This window comes from Ixodes scapularis, unplaced genomic scaffold, assembly GCF_016920785.2.
Source record: "Ixodes scapularis isolate PalLabHiFi unplaced genomic scaffold, ASM1692078v2 PGA_scaffold2__306_contigs__length_199485367, whole genome shotgun sequence".
NCBI classification, from domain to species: domain Eukaryota; kingdom Metazoa; phylum Arthropoda; class Arachnida; order Ixodida; family Ixodidae; genus Ixodes; species Ixodes scapularis.
In genome coordinates this window covers 166,286,433-166,307,543 of record NW_024609857.1, presented here as the reverse complement: position 1 = coordinate 166,307,543, position 21,111 = coordinate 166,286,433, and positions in this window count along the sequence as shown.

Genomic DNA, 21,111 nt, shown 5'->3' with positions numbered 1-21,111 from the left:
GTATTGTTTCGATTTGTAAACCTTTCAAAGTAAACTAGCACGACTAGCTATTAGCTGTCATATTACTTAGACAAGGAAAGTCACCACATCGTCAATATATTATATACAATTTTTTCGAAACCAAACACTGGGGCTTGTTCACCGTACATCGCACAGGTCACCAGGGAATGTCCTTTCACTTCCGTAATACACAAAAGTGGTGACACAGAAACGGTCCGAAACACACAGAGAGTGTGTCATGAAGAGGGGTAGGAAATAAAAATAAATAAAGAGGAATTAAATTGCCCAACTCCGATCTTAACGAAAATTGCGTAAAAAAAAAATAAAGTGTTTAGGTTCCAGCGGTGGCAAGGCGATAGGTCCACGCCTGGTGGAGAGTCAGACAAAGAAGTCGACGACACGTAAAGGTAAAACAACAAAAAAAAAAGTGAAAGCCGTTTACAAATCCCTGTAACGCCGAATTGGAGCGCAGCTCTTGAGGAGGAGGAGTGAAGGGTACTGAGGGGAGGGTAGACCCCTCCCCCTTCTCCTCCTCCTCCCCTCATTCTTTAAAATGCTCCGGGGGGGGGGGTCACGTGACTTCGGGGAGGGGGGGTCACGTGACCTCGGGGAGGCGTGACCTGGGGGTGACCTCAAGGCCACGTGACCCCAAAGGTGACCCCCACGTGACCTTGGGGGTCACGTGACCTGGAGGGGTCACGTGACCTCAGAGGGGTCACGTGACCTGGGGGTCACGTGGGGTCACGTGACCTTGAGATGACCTTGGAAGGGGTCACGTGACCTTGGGGAGGCGACCACGTGACCTCGGGGGTCACGTGACCTCGGAGGGGTCACGTGACTTGGGGGTCACGTGACCTTCAAAGGGTCACGTGACCTTGGAAGGGGTCACGTGACCTCGAGGGGTCACGTGACCTTCAGGGGGTCACGTGGGGTCACGTGACCTTGAGATGACCTTGGGAGGGGTCACGTGACCTTGGGGGTCACGTGACCTTGGGATGACCTTGGTTACGCCGACGCCGACGGCGACGGCGACGCCAACGGCGACGCCGCTCAAGCCGGGAACGGGCCCCTAAGAGCTGCGCTCTAAAACAATAATTTAATAAAGACGGGAAAACTCAGCCGCACATGGCAAGAACAAAAACCAACTGCTCCGGGCATTCCCTAAACGGGACGCAACCAAATGCGTGCGAACACGCTCTACATCACCGCCAAGCCGCTACGCCATGACGAAATAAACCCAACAACTGAACAGTGCTAACAAACAGTTAGTAAGAAAACATTAAAAAAAAAACCTTCAGAAAAAACTGCACCCGAGAAACAAAGTTCAGCGGGGCGAAGAAACACACACGAGTCGGTCCCACTACATTGAAGTCTGGCATGATGACGGCGTCCAGATGATGCTCAAATCTGTTCCTCCCTCTATTACGCACATCCACGACACCTGTGCGGAACAGTGGCTGTACGAAAGAAAGTGAAGAATAGATTCGAGCAGGCGATGCGCGAGAAGGTAACCGAGACTGTGCTTCAAGCTTCATATCGGGAGAGGAGCTTTCGAAGTAGTTTCTGCAGTTACTCAAACTTTCTCTTTCCCCTTCCCTTTTTAGAGCGCAGCTCTTAGGGGCCCGTTCCCGGCTTGAGCGGCGTCGCCGTCGGCGTCGCCGTCGGCGTCGGCGTCGGCGTCGGCGTAACCAAGGTCATCCCAAGGTCACGTGACCCCTCCCAAGGTCATCTCAAGGTCACGTGACCCCACGTGACCCCCTGGTCACGTGACCCCTCGAGGTCACGTGACCCCTTCCAAGGTCATCTCAAGGTCACGTGACCCCAAGATGACCCCACGTGACCCTTTGAAGGTCACGTGACCCCCAAGTCACGTGACCCCTCTGAGGTCACGTGACCCCCGAGGTCACGTGGTCGCCTCCCCAAGGTCACGCGACCCCCGAGGTCACGTGACCCCCAAGGTCACGTGACCCCTTCCAAGGTCATCTCAAGGTCACGTGACCCCCAGATCACGTGACCCCTCTGAGGTCACGTGACCCCAAGGTCACGTGGGGGTCACCTTTGGGGTCACGTGGCCTTGAGGTCACCCCCAGGTCACGCCTCCCCGAGGTCACGTGACCCCCTCCCCGAAGTCACGTGACACCCCCCCCCCCGGAGCATATTAAAGAATGAGGGGAGGAGGAGGAGAAGGGGGAGGGGTCTACCCTCCCCTCAGTACCCTTCACTCCTCCTCCTCAAGAGCTGCGCTCCGATTCGGCGTTACAGGGATTTGTAAACGGCTTTCACTTTTTTCAAAAGAACACGTCAACTGGCGCTAACGTTTCATCTCGGGAGAAGCCCACTCTTCACAAACGGTTATAGTTGACAAGGAGGCTGACTTCGACCCTACTAGTCTCCGGGCAGAATACAAACGCAAGTATATTTACCAACACGCTCGTTTTAATGTCAGTCTCCGGGCTTTGCTGTTTCCAAAAGAGATAACCCTTTATAAGGACAGAACGAGCGGGTTGGTGGGGATAATTAAACTTAAACACTCCCTTCTCGTTTTCTTCTTCAAGTTTAATAGATAACCCCTCGGTGCTATCGGATCTCCCCGGAGAGAGAGAGAGAGCACGGCCGTTTCAAGGTAAGGACAGGGCGCTCGAAGCTAGGGCAAACATGCGGTATCGTTTCACGCATGCACGGATGGCTGGTTTTAAATTTCCCCACATCCCTAACGAAACCGGCCCATCTTCTTGTGTGCGTCTGCGCGATTTCCGTCCCGCGCCGCCGGTTTTAGCGCGCACGCGGCGTTGTTTTGGCTGGCAGAACAGTTGTTGACCGTCGACATTGTAAGGCCGTGGTGTCCTCATCCTTTCAGGCAACGATTCCTTTGCTTTCCCTTGTGCAATACTCTGACAGACTCCTCCTGGGTGGCTGTCACTGTTCGCCGCGTCAACGACACAATCGTACCATTTCACTTTTGGTGACACAGGGTGCGCTGCTCGCTTTACTGTCACGGGCCGTCCCATCTAACACAGCGAGCGCGAAAGGTCGTGGTCATCTGCTGACTCCGAAAGGGCGGAACGTTCATGCAGGCCAATGAGGGCCCCGAATCAATAAGACGTCTGCCGACTCCTACACGTTAAAAATTTACGACACCTGCTGGTGTGTTAAGAAGTGTTGCTTTCTCTTTTTGGAACTCCTCCAATGTAGCTTGCCGCCTACAATAAAATTTAAATAATCAATAAATATATCAGGGTGGAAATACTGTATTTCATTTTTACGTGGGAACGTTGAAAAAAAAAAAGAAAAAAAACTATTTCCAAGCTAGTGAAGACCCGCAATTCGCAAGTCCACTTCGAGCCGTAAAAACACGTTTTTGTACGATATTGATGCTTAAATGTAGAACATACAAACAAAATATACACTTTCTAGGCTTGATTTTTGTGTAGACAACTATCATATCTACATTTAAACAAAAAATAAAAAAAATAAAAAATGGGTTTTTTGAGGAAATCAATTTCAAAAATGGTACTTTTTGGTTTTTGCATAATATTAACGTAAACGTACCGCAAAGGATATTTTATACAGCCAAGGCATTTTATAATAAATAGAAAGACCGTGTTTTGGGCTCTCCGTGGACATAAAAATATCGGTGTAACCCAGTAATTAATTGTCAAATTTCGTCAACAACTGACCTAGGAGGGGTTTTTGACATTTTTACAGAAAAAAAGCAAAAGGCCTAAAATTATTTCATGGTATTGGAGCCTTTTAAATGTGTCCACAGAGTGCTTCAAAAAAGATAATATAATGTGGACTGAAAATCCATGGCGGGAGATCAAGTGAAACATCCGACCCACGACGGGTGAGAAAAACACTGCTTTTCGCCGCGGCATCTTTAAAAATTCAAAAGTCGAGAACAAAAAATCCGCCGAACTTGCGGATTGTGTCGACTGCGGTTTTAGAAAAGGCGCCATAACATATATTTTTTTCATCGAAATTAAAAATTCGACCCTTTTTGCCTGCACGATTTGAGATGAAACCACCCATATATATATATATATATATATATATATCTATATATATATATATATATATATATATATATATATATATATATATATACATATCGAAATCGTTCCAGTGAATAACTTTGTACACTGTGTAAACATTCAATTAGAAATTCAAATGCAACTTGTCAAACTTCGCTGAGACAACTGGAGGCGCACGGCGGGTCAGTCCTGAAGAAAACATACCGCGGAACGTATGCGGACCCCTGTACGCCGGGTTGGGGGCCCGAAGATGCCCAGATTGAACAGAAAAGGCTAGCGGAAATCGCTTGTGTGAGACGCGACAACCTTGCATGAAAACTTGGCACTCTCGTTTGAAAAAAAAACAAAAAAACACGGAGATGTTTTATTGACTTTATGCCAAGAAAGCGTCACCGAAAGCAATTTATTACCGTGACATCGAAATGAGCAGTGACAAAGCGTTATTCCCGTGCTTCCTAAAAACATCATGCACGAGAGTAAATATCTGCCAACGCAGTCCAAAATACTAACCGAGCAGAGGAATTCCGAGACACAAAACACGTTTCATCGTTTCCCGGCAGCATCGAAAGGCTGGCTCGACCAACCTGACGACGCCAAAAGTCTCCCCGGTACAGTCAACCGCCTCGGTATCCTTTCTACATCCCTCGTGTTAACCCCTTCATCGGCTGTGGCAGTAACGTTCCAGCAAACAGAATGCCCACGTTGAACTCAAACCACCAACACCAAACCAATCTCGCTCGTAGTCATACCGCCGCTTCTCGGTGCTGTCGTTGTTGCTCGTGCAGACCCGCCTGTTGCTAGCTGAAATGGTGGTTTTACAACACCTTCCTTGTCACCCCTGGCAGTTCAATAACTTCGCAGGCGGCTAGAACATTCGCACGAGAGCGTTTGGGACGCACACAGCACCTAACCCAACTCCAACTCGGTGAAAACGGGCCCCGCGGGGCGCCTGTTTTCATCGCTCGTATACCCTGCCGAGCCTGCCGCTATCGCGATGCTGACTCAAAAGTGGCCGCGCGCAGCGCTGTTTGCTTGGCCATCGGTAGCGGTTCCAAGCGGACGCAGGGTGCCTATCCCTATTGAAAAATCTTTTCACCGGAATTTCATTTCCAACAAAAATTTATTTACTGGATTATTCGCGTTTTTCACTTCCAGTAAAGCCGGAATTCAGCAGAAGTCACCCGATTTGCAAAATTCATGAAAAGTCCGCATTTTTTTTCGGACGTCAAAGGAAGGCACTTAGCCGTGTGTGACGTATGTTTACCAGATGCTGGAGGATTTGGTAACAACTAAAACGCGGTTAGTCTATACAGGCCTGAATGTTCCATGTCTTTATTTCATAGGGTCGATACCAGCGAAACAAATATTTGCACAGCTGTAGAAAGAAGCCATCAGACCAAATAGCAACAACCGAGTTTTTTGACGGAAAAAGTATCTTTGAAGGTATTCACAATGCCGCTGGGTAAATTCCTGTATATTCGGTAGTTCAACTAATTAAACCGAGCAGGTGCACCACACACACACACACACACTGTCAGTAGCCCGTTTAGTGAAAACCACGAACGCGCTGAACGAACATCTGCCGCCGTTGAGAAATCACGGGCACAGTCAGGGCGTCTCCGGCAACTTCTTCGCTCACTGGATGGTTCTGAAGGCTGACGGACAATGAGGCGTAAGAAACAGTGAAAGATATTTTCTTTTTATCCCCACACCCAGCTGTTCGGAAGATACAGGTCGCACACATGGAACGGGAAGCCTACACTGAGCATCCGTTCGGGCCGCTGCTGGTCGACGGACAAAGAAACCGGCTTTCTTCAAAAAAGCAAAAAGACCCCCCCTCATTTTCCCCACGAACCCAATGCGAGAGAGAGAGAGGGAGAGTGCGTGGGGACTCGTCCTTGGTGCGTTCTGGGCACCATAATTACACACCGAGTCCCTGGCTCGTCTCGGCTTCCCCCTCCCCTCGCGTCGGTTTCCAGTGAATTTCGGTAAACGGGGAAACGATGTCACTCGTTTCCGGTAACATATCCAGCAAAACCGGGATGTCTGTTGAACGAAAGTGGCTGCCGATGACATTCCAGCGAAATCTAGAAACCCGCTGCCGGTGAAGTTCCGCCGAAATCTGTTTGTCGGCAAATATTCCAGCAAAGGCTGGTAAACTACGTTGGTTTCGGGTGAAAACGGGTGAAGCTTACCAGTTTTCACCGGGTGTCACTGGAAGTTCACCAAATGTCACTCGAAGTTTTTGCCGTATTTTTCGATAGAAATTGTCTAGTTTTTTCCCCCTTTCTTTGCTTCATAACCAAGATTGAAGATTGACATCTGTGTGTCCTTTCCTCACCCAAAATCCACACTATGCGCGTCCCAGAAATGTGGTCACCCTGCGCACTTAAGATAAACAAACAGGTTTTGGGTTCAGGACGACGCATCGACCATTATTTCGGAAGAAAAGAAAAGGAATCGCCTTAAGTGAGCAAAGGGGAGGTGCGACCACGTTGAAGAAGAAACTTTCAAGCAACACCGTCTTCGCTACGTCGTGCCGTTGTCTGAAAAAGATTAGACAGGCGTGTGTGTAGTGAAACTGTCGGGACGAAGTGTCTGACAAACGGTGTGTGCCCGTCAAGAAAGTGAAAAGCGGCGTGTTTTTTGTCAGATGGAAGGAGCGTCACCGGACACCGGTTTTGCTGCAGACTCCACGTTGTCGTGTTCGGAAGACGTCTAGACACGCCAAGCGTGGGTACAGCGAAGTTCTCGGAAACGAGTGACTGACGAACGGTGTATAAGAAGTGTTGCGCTTTCCGTTAGAAGGACGGATCGTCGTTCGACACGTGCGATTGTCGGAAAGAAGTGACTGACATCGGTTCGGTGCACACCAGTGGCGAAAGTGTGGGAAGAAGTGACTGACAGGCTAGTTGTTGTTTGCGGGTTTTATAGCGCAAGAGATCCGATGGCCATTATGCGCCAAACTGGGTAAGCTAAAAACACATTGGTAAAAGTACACTAAGACTAGACTAGAACTTGTCTATAGTTTATGTAAAATACCAGTAGCTTTTAGAAAAGCTAAAAGACGTTCAAATGATATGAGAGGCTGCTCCCCAGAACAATGAAAGGCTAAAATGAGATTTTCTACTTGAAAAACTAAGGGAAAAATGTCCTGTATTGTTGTAGGAAGCCACGGCAAAGAGAGATCACATGCAGAACAGATGATGTTTCTCCCCAGTGCTCGCATAATGACGGTTCCTCACCTATAATAATAATAATAATAATAATAATAATAATAACAATAGCTTATTTCCTGAACGCCCTAGAACAACCGTTAGGTTTTGGTATGGTGGCACAACTGTCCACGATTGGATAAGAGAAAAGAGATTAAGCAGTATCTCATGAGACAGCTGTCCTATACATGGTACAAGTGCATGTAGTACAATAACTGAAAACGTCCAAAGTTGGCGAGTCAACATTGTTCACAGAGATTTGCATGCGGGTTAATGGCGACAATGTTTCTTGAAAGTGAGGGTAAAACAAGGAACGATGTCTACGAGATCGAGCAGGAGCATGAAAATTCACTGAGCCTAAAAGAGCAGCGTCGATGTGACCGTTAATTACTTTATGCAAAAATAAAATATCACGAGAAAGGCTTCGCTTCAATAAATTCTGTAAACATATAGCCTCTTAAGAATGTCGTCGTAGTTATAATAGAACCTTCTACCAAACTAGTTATCATAAACAAGACGAATAAAACGTCTCTGCACATTTTCTAGCCGTCACGGATCAGTGGCAGTCAGCGAATTCCATGCGACACTACCAAACTCAATTTTGCACGTACCAGACATAAGAACAGTCGGACAAGGCATAAATGATTCTTAAAGTTGCATGATAAGCGGTATAGCAAACCCATCATTCGGACAGAAGAGGCAACAATCTTTGAAGCATGATAAGAAAAGGAAAGTCCAGTGTCAAAATCGATAACAAGGTCGCGGACGCCGGTGACTCGTGGGATGGTAGCTGATTTAAGAACATAAGAGTAAAATAACATATCGCGTTTACGAGACATTGATAAGATTTTTGTTTTGTCATTGTTAAGCACCAACAGGTTTGCGGAGCACCATTCAGATATGCGTAAAATGTCATCTTGCAATACACTGCCATCGTCAAATGAACTTATATTCTTCAATATCTTAATGTCGTCAACAAACAAAAGCCAGTGTGAATGTTTTAATACACTTTTCAATGTCGTTGATGAATACAAGGAACAGTAGGGGCCCGAGGTTAGATCCTTGGGGGACCCCAGACGTCGGGATAACAATGTCGGAATAGCTATTCGCAATTCTCACACTGCTACAACGATCAGTTAAGTAAGTCTTAAGCCAGTTCAAACGGGTCGGCGATACTCCATGCAATGAGAGCTTCAGCGATAGTAAATCATGATTAACTTTGTCGAAGGCTCTTGTCATATCAAAATAAACAGTATCGACCTGGCCTTGAGAAAGAACTATAGGAACTGAGTAACAAAGAAATGAACAAAGATTAGTTTCCACGGAGCGTCCCATTAAGAAACCATGTTGAGCACTACTTTATTTCCGTCTAATATATTACGAAACACGAGTGTAGATGACCATCTCAAATACCTTCGAAAAGGCGCACAGCAAAGATATCGGTCGGTAGTTATTTACGTTACAAACATCACCACGTTTATGCACTGGTGTGACAACAGACATTTTCCACGATGATGAAAAAACAGCACTTTTCAACGAGAGGTTAAATTTGTGATTTAAGATTGGGGCTATTAGGTGTGCACACCCCTTGCTAATAAAAGTTGGTATCATATTCATTCCCATTGACAACTTTGACTTCAGTTTTTTTATCGCTTCTAGAACTTCAACTGTGTCAACAGAGATAATTGTCAGAAAATCATGGTAAGCAGTATTGTCAGAAGGGGTATAAGTCGAAAACGAATCTGAGGAGTAGGATTCACAAAAATGATCCCAAAAAATATTGGCCACGTCTAGAGGAGACGATAAATATCCAGTGTCGCCCTGTAGACATATATTGTCGCTTCTTAATTTTGTATGCTGCGTTACAAATATCGAGAACTCGTCAGGCTTTCGGTATAGACAGCTTTCAATTCTTTGCTTATAAACCTGTTGCTCATACTTGAATAAATTTTTAACTAGCGTCAGGTAAATACTGAACTTTCTGTCCCATTAATCGACACTGCTTTGTTGATAACGTTTATGGAAGTGCCTTTTCCTGCGTATATAGTATTTTAATTATCTTGAGAACCAATGGGGATACCGGAAGCGTTTCGATGAACGCTTTGGGATGAATATATCCATCCCATTTATGACAGTGCGGGTTAAGGAATTCGTAGCAGTGTCCACGTTTTGATAATTTAACACTGTTGACCGATCATGATCTCTTAGAAACTCATATAATCACAGGTAATCACCAGCACTGTAATTGTACTTGGAATAACTTTGTCTAGAACACTGATCTTGCAAGAGGTAGTAGGTTACACAAAAAGGCGGATGAAAAACATCAGGATGAATTCGCGCGTCAGTGGCGGCTTCAATGCATTCAATGGGGCTGTTTGAAATAAAGAGATCAAGAATATTCCCAGCATTGTTTGCAATGTGATTGAGTTGAATAAAACCATTAATATTAATAAAGTTCATCAAGGAAACAGCTTTCTTTGAGGCTTGCAAGTTTCCGCTGGTGGCGTTGCGAGATGACCAGTCTATACCTGGGAGATTAAAATCGCCGTAGATATGCACGTGATATTTTGAAAAGTCGATTCTCTTTTCAAGACTGGAAAGATGATTACTGAAATCGCTCTGGTCGAAAAGAGGGGGAAAGTAAAAATCGCCAATGAGATGATTTACGCCTCCTCTTTATAAAACTTCGATCCATAAGCAAGTATTGATGAGTAATGAACAATCGATAAGCAGGTATTCATGAGTAATGAACAAGTGGCCAATTCTCAAGCGGCACAGGAGGACTTTGTGGAAACAATTCTTATTATAGAAAGTTCCCCATGTACCAAGTCCTCGTTTGATGGCATAAAGCATATTATTATCGGTTAACTTCCATTCACATTACCATAGCCGTGAAGGTGAGAATCTTACAGACATTTTGAGGTCTTGGTAAGGTGCGCGGACATTCTATCGTGAAAGGTTCTGTGAAGAGGCGGCTAGTCTATCTGTAAACTCGTTGCTTGCGATGCCCACGTGGCTCGGGATCCAACAAATATTGATGTCATTCCCACCAGTGAGTCCCCGTTGAGCTTTGGCCTCTACGAATTGAGTCAACTTATTCGTGTTTGTTGTAACGGAACATACGGCACTAAGAAGACTTACAGAGTGTACAGAAATAATGGCTTTCATAATTTTGCTCCTGATTATATCGGTCGGTAGTTATTAGTTATATTAAGTGCTGCTAGAACACCATAGAGTTCGGCAGTAAAATGCTGGCGGCATTGTTAAGTCGAGGAACATGGGGAAAAAATTTAACAAACAGCGGAGCGAACATACATACAGGACTTAGCACCGTCTGTATAAAAGTGGAAGTAATGTCTGTATTTTTCTTGCAGAGCTAAGAATTTATGTTGTAGTGGAGAAACGTTATGTTTATTAAATGGTGTACAATACCAATCACAGGCTATAGGCTTGATATTCCATAGGGCAGTACGGCATGCACTTTCTAGAAAATGGCAGGTTAAGGGAGAGACGGAGGTTCTCAAAACTAAGGCTCAAGGGTCGAACAACGGTTGGTTTATGGTCGAAAGTACGACAGAACTTTGACTCTCGAATATACTGTGGGCTGGATAGCTTGGTTCCGATATCACCTTGTAGGCACAAACCAGACTGAGATACTGCCGCCTTTTTTAACGGACATTTAATTTGGAGTCAGCATACAGGCTTAAACAGGAGACGTGCTAAAAGCACCGGTTGCAAGACGCAACCCAAGGTGATGCACAGGGTTAAGCACTTTTAAGGCAGACGGCCGAGCAGACGCAAAATCAACAGACCCATAATCAAGGCGCGATCGAAAAGGGAGAGGTACAAATGAAGTAGACACTTCCTGTCAGAACTCCAAGACTTGTGTGAAATTACCTTAAAAATGTTCAATGTCTTCATTCATTTCTGCTTGAGCCGTTTGAGATGGAAGACAAAACTAAGCTTGCTGTCAAATATCACTCCCAGAAACTTATTCTCGGCTCTAACTTTGATGGCATTTCCATTTAACATGAAAGTTGGATCTGACCAGAGCCCCCGCCGCAAAGAAACACATATTGTATTAATTTTTTTAGAGAGAACTAAAAACCATTATCATCAGCCGATTGAGTCATTTCATTTAGAACTAGTTGCAGCAGTCTTTCACAGCTAGACATATTACAAGATACCACAGAAATTTGAATATTATGTACAATACGGAAGAATGTAAGACCTGACAAAGAGAATTAATTTTTACCGCGAAGAGAGTGACACTCAGGACTACACTCTGAGAAACCCCGCTCTCCTGAACAAACAAATCAGAAAGTGTTGAGCCTAGCCGTACACGGAAAGAGCGATCACGTAAAAAGTTTTAAATGCAGTTTTGCAATCTGCCACGTACTCCATATATAAAAAGGTCACGCAGGATGTCATGTCTCAAAGTGGTATCGTAAGCTTTCACCCAGTCGAAGAAGACCGATACGCAATGCTTCCTATTCAAAAACGCCTCCCGTACAACAGACTCCAGCCGATCTAAGCGGACGGTCGGGGAGTGTCCAGGTCGACAGCCGCACTGATTTACATCCAAAATATGATTTTGTTCAAGAAAGTAAACAAAACGCTTGTTAACTAACCTTTCAAACGTTTTTCCCAGGCAACTCGTCAATGATATCGGCCTGTAGCTTGACGGAAGGGAAGGGTCTTTTCCAGGCTTCAGTAGCGCAATCACTACCGCCTGTTTCTATTCGGTAGAGAAGTATGCATCTTTCCAAAGGTCATTAAAATAAATGAGGAGAGCTGAGAGTGATTCCTCCGATAAATGCCAAATCATCTCGTAATGTATACGATCAGGACCTAGAGAAGAGCGCTTCCGGGCATTCAGATCAATTTGGAGCTCCAGTATTGTGAACGGTTGATCGCAGGGTGTGGAGGCTCCTCCTGCCAAGGTGACTCTCGTTCTCTGTGCATGCGACTTAAACTTCAAAAACGCCGAAGAGTAGTACGAGGAGTTGCAAACGGCTGCCAAATGTGCGCCTAACAGACTAGTTTGGTCGTGCAATGTAGACGCAGATGAAAAGAGAGGAACTATGAAACAGCGATATCTGCCTTCGACCTTGTGAAGTCGGTCCCACACTTGCTTTGCTGGGACGCAGTTTCTAAAAGAGGACAGATATCCTCTCCGAGAATTCCGCTTGGCCTGCTTCTTAGTCCAACAAGCTTGAGCTCTATCTTGCTGAAACTCTACTAAGTTCACAAATGTCGAATTTCTCCGAAATACGCTCCAAGCCTTATCCTGTTTCTTCTTGGTGGTGGAACAATCTTCATGTCACCATGGCTTACATTTTTTTGGCAAATTTACAGGAAGTCTGAACGATGGAACGAAAAGCGGCATTAATTATGTTCTGTAATGTATGACGTGGCTTCATCATGAGATAAGGACTGGAAGATGCAAGGATTCAGGTTCAAATTTAGGCTAAAATGACTCCAATTTCCTTTTTCCAGTTTCCAACGAGGGGTACGTTTTATAAGGCTTAATACAGAAACCAAACTCTCCAGGACGACTGGAAAGTGGTTGTTCCAAAAGGAATATGTAAAACTTAAGAAAACAACTAACATACTTTTTTAATTAATTAAGCGTAGTAAAATCTATTTTGAAAGTGTCGCAGAAGAGTTCTAGGGCAGTAGTGTGAAAACTGCAAAGATAGCAAGCGCCCAAATATGCCTTCTCCAGCAGTTGGAAGAAACGACAGCTTTCGCCTTGTCGGCTTCAATGATAAATAACTTCAAAGCAAAAAAAGCCGCCAAGCTTGCCGTTTCCGCGGTCGTTCGTTTCAGGAATTTCTCCAAAAACATTTTTTTTTTACAGCGCAGCTCTTAGACCCACGTTTCCGGCTTGAGTGGCGACGGCATCGCCGTCGCCGTTGGCGTAACCGCGCGGTGCGACGCGCGCGTTGCATTATGGGACGTTTTCCATAATGCACCCGCGGGAGAAAGGCGGAGGGAGAGGGGGAGGAGGAGGAAAAGGAAGGAGGAAGAGGAAGAGGGAGGAGGACGAGGGAGGAGAAGGAAGGGAGAAGGAAAGGGGAGGAGGAGGAGAGGAGGAGGAAGTGGGGAGGAAAAGCGGGAGGAGGCGAGGAGCATGGGAGGAGTAGATGAGGAGGGAGGTGGACAAGGTACGGATGAGGAAGAGGGGCATACCCTATTGAAAATATTTCTAAAGGGCCCGTCAGCCTTGAAGGATTATGGGACCTCACAGGCCTTCAAAACCCTTCAAAAATACCCTACAGAAAAACCTTTCAAGGATACCCCATAGAAAAACCCTTTAGCCCCCCAGCCCTTCAACCCGTCAGACCCTTTAGCCCATCAACCCTTTAGACGCCCAAATGACTGTGAACCATAGACAAAAATGCAGGTCAAAACATTAAAAATTTATTGCCGACATTTAGTTTTACATGCTTATTATAACTCAAAAAGCAACGCTTGTTCAAACCCGGCGCAAGGAGCTGTAGACGAAAGGGATCACATCAAACAGGGACAACTCACATCCTTATCACAAAGAAAAATACCTTTCAAAGTACTCACATTGCCGCTGGGTATATTCCTGATGTTCGGTATTTCAGCTATAAAACCGAGCAGGTGCACCTCACGGACATATACACAGTCTCAGTAAGCACGTTTAGCGAAAACCACGAACTCGTAAGCAGCGCCCGCCGCCGTTGAGAAATCCCGAGCACAGTCACGGTTTCGTCCATGATGACATCGCGCCGGCGTCTTCGGCGTATTTTTCGCTCGCTGCTCTGAAGTCGGACAGACGAAGAGGCACAAGGAACAAGTCCGGACAGCAGCCGTCATCCACCGTCTCAACACCCACAGTGCCATAATCCCGGTGCGCAGGCACAACATGCGGTGGGACGCTGACCCCGACTGCCAGGCTTTGCAGCGAGTAAGCCGACACCGGCCACCATCTCCTTGAATGCGCTGAACACAATGGCGCTCGAGCGGTGCTGAAGGCGGCCTGCGCCGAACTATGGTTCACCTGCGGTACCAAGAAAGAAACTGCACGGATCAAAACAGACCAAGGGGCGAGCCCTCAAAACCATGCATGCTCACCTTCCTGGACGAAATTGGTCCGCTCCAAACATCCCGGCTCGTGGGATAACCGGAACCGCACACGAGCAGAGAGAAAATGGCTATGGCCTCCCCCGCTTGCACACACCACCCTCCTCCCCCCGACCGCTGGCCTGGCAGCCCTGCACCCTCTCCCCATCGCCGGACGGAGAGGGGCGATTGCTTTTTGGGGACAGTCCCCCGTAGGAGGACCGGTTCCCGGAACGAGTCGCTCCCGCTTGCGTCCCTGTTCCTAGAAAGCGCGCACTGCTGTCGGCTTTTTTTTTTTCCTTTCTTTTTTTCTTGTTTTTTTTTTTAACTCGAGCGGACAGGATTGCGTTCGCCTCAAAACGCCGCTCGGCCAACACCACTGGGCCTGCGGCTCGTCAATTCTCCACATGGGGCGGTCGCCCTCAGTGGCCTCTTTCACGACCGAACACCCGGGCAGTGAGAGACGGGTCCTGGAGCCCACTCGTATTTGATAGAAGAGCAGTAATAAAAATCTGACCGTACTCACACACGATCGGCATTCTCCAAATACTTATTTTTTCCCCCGTAGCGTGCAATAAGCAGCTATGTTCATTAATTCTGCGAAATGTGTTTTTTCCACCTGGGCCGTTGCCCACAGACATATCAAGAGGCCTGAAGGTTTTCCCGACCCCATTAGAAAAGTTCTTGACAGGCTTTCAGACATTTCAAGGCATTGTAGAGCGGACTTTAGACATTTCAGGAGACCCTCTGACGGGGCCAGTGAACCCACCAGGAAATATCGGTACCCCCCTTCAAACATCTCAGAAATTCCTGAAGTCCCCTTCACACCCTTTAAAAAAATCCTGAAGTCCCATCAGAGCGATTTTCAATAGGGTACCGTCCCCTCCATACCCTTCTCTTTTACTCCTCGATGGCTGCGCTCTCATTCGGCATTACAAGGAGTTGTAAACGTCTTTCATGTGTTCTTATAAAAATTAAAAATTTGATTTTAAACCCTTGCCTGCATTTATATAAATATGCCATCTACTACCCTATTGAAAATAATTCTAAAGGGCCCATCAGCCTTGAAGGATTATGGGACCGCACAGGCCTTCAAAACCCTTCAAAAATACCCTTCAGGTATACCCCTCAGAAAAACCCTTCAGCCCCACAGGCCTTCAACCCAAACCCCTTAGCCCATCAACCCTTTAGACGCCCAAATGACTGTGAACCATAGACAAAAATTCAGTTCAAAACGTTATTGAAAATTTATTGCGGACATTGAGTTTTACATGCGCATAAAACTCAAAAAACGATAAAAACCAACGCTTGCTCAAACCCGGGCGCAAGCAGCTGTCGACGAAAGAGATCATATCAAATAGGAACGACTAACTTCTTTAACACAACGAAAAATATCTTTCAAAGTACTTACAATGCCGTTGGGTAAATTCCTGATGTACGGTAGTTCAGCTAATAAAACGGAGCAGGTGCACCTCACGTGCACATGCACAGTCTCAGTAAGCACGTTTAGCGAAAACCACAAACTCGCAAGCAGATCCCGTCACCGTTGAGAAATTCCGAGCACAGTCACGGTTTCGTCCACGATGTCGTCGGGGCGGCGTCTTCCGCGTATTTTTCGCTCGCTGGATGCTTCTGAGGCCGGTCGGACGAAGAGGCGCAAGGAACAAGGCGAGACAGCGGCCGTCATCCACCGTCCCAGGATCTCAGGACCCACAGTGCTATGATCCCGGTGCGCAGGCACTGCGAGTAGGCCGACACCGGCCACCATCTCCTTGAATACGCTGAACACGATGGTGCTCAAGCGGTGGTGAAGGCGGCCAACGCCGAACTGGGGTTCACCTGCGGAATCAAGGAAGAAACGGCACGGATTAAAACAGACCAAGGGGCGAGCCCTCAAAGCAGTGCTTACCTTTCTGGATGTAGGAAACCGGTCCGTTCCAGATCTCCATGGCGGTGAGAAACAAACCGCCCACGAGCGGAAAGAAAATGGATATAGCGGCCTCCTGACTTCTTCGGCTTCCTCACACCATTCTCTCCCGCCGTCCATTGGAGAAGCGTGCTGTCCGGAACTGGCGGTATTGCACCCTCTCCCCATTGCCGGGCGGAGAGAAGCGCAGTGTGTGTGTGTAGGCATTATAAAAGGGGGGGGGGATTTGAGTTGCCTGTTCGTGTTTTTGGCGATGACGAAAAAGAGAGGACTTCCGACTCTGGTAAAAAGCAAAGTGGTTTTGTTTATTTTGTTTTCCTTTTTGGGGACCGTCCCCCGCGGGGAAACCGGTTCCCGGCACGAGTCGCTGCCGCTTCGCCCTTGGAATCTCCCCAGCGTCCCTGAATTAGGGCAACGCGCTGCTCTCGGCTTGCCCTTTTTTATTATTATTAGTGCAACAAGTAATGCTTGTTCGCCTCAAAACGCCGCTCGGCCAACAACACTCGGCCCGCGCCTTGTCAATTCTCCACATGGGGCGATCGAACCCGTAGCTCCCTTGGCGACCGAACACCCGGCCAGTGACAGACGGGTCGAGGAGCCCAGTTGTGTTTGATTAAAGAACAGTAATAAAAAACTGACCGTACACACATACGATCGACATTCGCCGGATAATTATTTGTTTCCCTTTGTGAACAATAAGTAGCTATGTTCTAATTCCGCGAAATGTGTTTTTACCACCTAGGTCGTGGCCCCACAGACATCTCAAGAAGCCTGAAGGTTTTCCTGACCCCATTAGAAAAGTTCTCGACAGGCTTTCAGACATTTCAAGGCATTGTAAAGGGCACTTCAGACATTTCAGGAGAGCCTCTGACGGGGCCAACGAACCCACCAGGAAATATCGGTGCACCTTTCAAACATCACAAGAATTCCTGCAGTCCCCTTCACACCCTTTAAAGAATTCCTGAAGTCCCATCAGAGCGATTTTCAATAGGGTATAATTGTCTTATGAGAATAAAAAGCGTATTACTATAACCTCTGGAAGTTTTTTGCTGGATACTAGGGCACTTGGGGCAAACAAGTGATTATCGATGCGCGGAGATGCCCGTATCAGAATTTCGCACTTTTCCAACTGCTTTTTTTTTCACGCACGGTAAGCATAATGGCTCGCTGAAGATCATATCTTTGTGTCATCTTTTTTTAAAATAAAAACTTGCATACACTGTGGGACAGTACAGTGCTTCCTTGGTTCGTTTTTTAGCCCAGATCGTCGTCGAGTTATCTACGTAACTTCCCCGAATGTAAGTAAACATTTTGCCGAACAATGTCGGCATGCAAGTACCGCGTGTCTGGAGGGAATGTTACGCTAAATTGTTGCAAGGTCAAAGTTAGTTTTGCGGAGCGTTGCATGCGAGAACCGGCTTTCACACGTCGCCATATATTTCTCATAATGAAGCTCCTAGCAGTGCATTTACACGACGGAGATTTCTTCCGTGGAGAGAAGCAAACACGATCGCGCTTCGAGGTCACGTGCGCCACATTGGGGATGCTGGTACGATGCTTGCTAACCCCCCTATTGAAAATATTTCTAAAGGGCCCGTCAGCCTTGAAGGATTATGGGACCTCACAGGCCTTCAAAACCCTTCAAAAATACCCTACAGAAAAACCTTTCAAGGATACCCCATAGAAAAACCCTTTAGCCCCTCAACCCTTCAACCCGTCAGACCCTTTAGCCCATCAACCCTACAGACGTCCAAATGACTGTGAACCATAGGCAAAAATGCAGGTCAAAACATTGAAAATGTATTGCCGACATTTAGTTTTACATGCATATTATAACTCAAAAAGGTGATAAAAAGCAAGGCTTGTTCAAACCCGGCGCAAGGAGCTGTAGACGAAAGAGATCACATCAAACAGGGACAACTGACTTTTTTATCGCAAAGAAAAATACATTTCAAAGTACTCACATTGCCGCTGGGTATATTCCTGATGTACGGTAGTTCAGCTAATATAACCGAGCAGGTGCACCTCACGGACACATACACAGTCTCAGTAAGCACGTTTAGCAAAAACCCTGAACTCGTGAGCAGCCCCCGCCGCCGTTGAGAAATCCCGAGCACAGTCACGGTTTCGGCCATGATGATATCGCGCCGGCGTCTTCGGCGTATTTTTCGCTCGCTGGTCTGAAGTCGGACGGACGAAGAGGCGCAAGGAACAAGTCCGGACAGCGGCCGTCATCCACCGTCTCAAAACCCACAGTGCCATAATCCCGGTGCGCAGGCACAACATGCGGTGGGACGCTGACCCCGACTGCCAGGCTTTGCAGCGAGTAAGCCGACACCGGCCACCATCTCCTTGAACGCGCTGAACACAATGGCGCTCGAGCGGTGCTGAAGGCGGCCTGCGCCGAACTATGGTTGACCTGCGGTACCAAGAAGGAAACTGCACGGATCAAAACAGACCGAGGGGCGAGCCCTCAAAACCTTGCATGCTCACCTTCCTGGAGGAAATTGGTCCGCTCCAAACATCCCGGCTCGTGAGATAACCGGAACCGCACACGAGTAGAGAGAAAATGGCTATGGCCTCCCCCGCTTGCACACATCACCCTCCCCCCTCCCCCCTTCCCCCGAGCGCTGGCCTGGCAGCCTATCACCCTCTCCCCATTGCCTGGCGGAGAGAGGCGATTGCTTTTTGGGGACAGTCCCCCGTGGAGGGACCGGTTCCCGGAACGAGTCGCTCCCGCGTGCGTCCCTGTTCGTGGAAAGCGCGCACTGCTCTCGGCTTGTTTTTTTTTTTTTTTTCTTTTTTTTTCTTTTTTTTAAACATGGTTGCACGGATTTCGCCTCGAGCGGACAGGATTGCGTTCGCCTCAAAACGCCGCTCGGCCAACACCACTCGGCCCGCGGCTCGTCGATTCTCCACACGGGGCGGTCGCCCTCAGTGGCTTCTTTGGCGACCGAACACCCGGGCAGTAACAGACGGGTCCAGGGGCCCACTCGTATTTGATAGAAGAGCAGTAATAAATATCTGCCCGTACACACACACGATCGGCATTCTTCAAATACTTATTTTTCCCCGTAGCGTACAATAAGCAGCTATGTTCATTAATTCTGCGAAACGTGTCTTTTTCCACCTAGGCCGTTGCCCACAGACATCTCAAGAAGCCTAAAGGTTTTCCCGACCCCATTAGAAATGTTCGTGACAGGCTTTCAGACATTTCAAGGCATTGTAAAGGGCACTTTAGACATTTCAGGAGAGCCTCTGACGGGGCCAGTGAACCCACCAGGAAATATCGTTGCCCCCATCAAACATCTCAGAAATTCCTGAAGTCCCCTTCACACCCTTTAAAAAAATCCTATTGTCCCATCAGAGCGATTTTCAATATGGCCCGTACTTCATCGAGAACCGAGGACTGCCCCATTGTTTCCGCCTGAAAAGAAGATGGCGTCGATGATGTGTCCAAAAAAACATGTGGCAAGCTTGACGTCGTCGAATTTTTACACGAACAGCGTCGAAGTTGGTAGTCCGACGTTGCTCCCCTGGCGTACTCACAAGACAGATATTTCTCCACGTAGAGAAATATATGTCACTGTGGTTTGAGGTTATGTGGGTCACGTCACGGACGTTTGCTAATCCTCGTACTCTGCAGAGCCGAGGCCAAACTGTTCCCTTCGGGGAGAAAGGAGGATGGTGACAAACGATGAGTTCAATTAGCTTAAGATGTGCGTGAAAAGCATGGTGAATGCTTGAAGCCGCTGCATTCTTAAACTTAGAACGTAAAAGTTAACAGTCCGACGCTGCTCCTATTTCTCTTGATGAAAGAAAAATTCATCCCGATGTCAGACTGCGAACCTTTGCTCTGTTGGAGTAAGAAGGCGACGACTTCAAACTTCCACCATGCTTTTTGCATATAACAAAATTGTCGTTCGGCGGCATGTTGTTTTCTCACCAGAACGGTGGACAATCCCCAGCTCTCGGCGCAGTGGCGTAATACGGGCATTGGCAAGTATTCGTGACACTGACTCTTAGAAAAAAGTGTATTCATAGCCCTTTATGAAGAGAGAAACGCACTTGTAATTTTTGTTTCTATAGAAAGGGAGAAACTTTCGTCCTGAAAGCAGGGTAGCAAAGTTCCTCCTACGCCTGCACCTCATTATTGCGCCCCTGAATCGAGCAAATCAAGCTCACAAAGGCTTAAAGAGGACGATACGTTTATTGTACTGGGCGAGATTAGCAGCAAATATAAGCGAAACACGAGCTTTCTGCGAACTGTGTTTATTTCCGAAGCGAGCTTCCCCCCAGGTAAAGATATGCGTTTTGAAAGCAGTTACTCGGTCTTCTCGTCGTCAGCACTGCGATGCTAAACAGAGACAGCCGATACCCAGTTACTTCGCGCACTTGACGTCCTACCTTTGTTATTCCTCAAAAATGAAGGGCACAAGTAAAGCCGTTCTCTAGCCCGGCCGAACATGGCACGGCAACACTGATAATCGCGCTTAATGTCATTTTGCAACACTGATTGCAGGCAGTAGCGAAAATTAAATAGAAGCGCTAGGAAACTTCACGAGTTTCGATCATGGCTGCTTCTCATTAGTTGCAAACGACACGAGTCATGGTAGCTGTAAAACAAGCGTGGAAGCTTTGTGTCGTCGCATTGTAGAACTTCCACAGTCAACGTTGATCATCTAACAATACACTTTTTTAAAAAAATAAAAGGAAAATTAATAGAAATTATACGGTATACCCCATCGTGCACTGCTTCTGGTAGCACACTTCACAGATATTGGTTTTATGAAACCCTTTTTCTCAGAAAAAGATTTGAGTCGCAACAAATGACTTTCTGTCA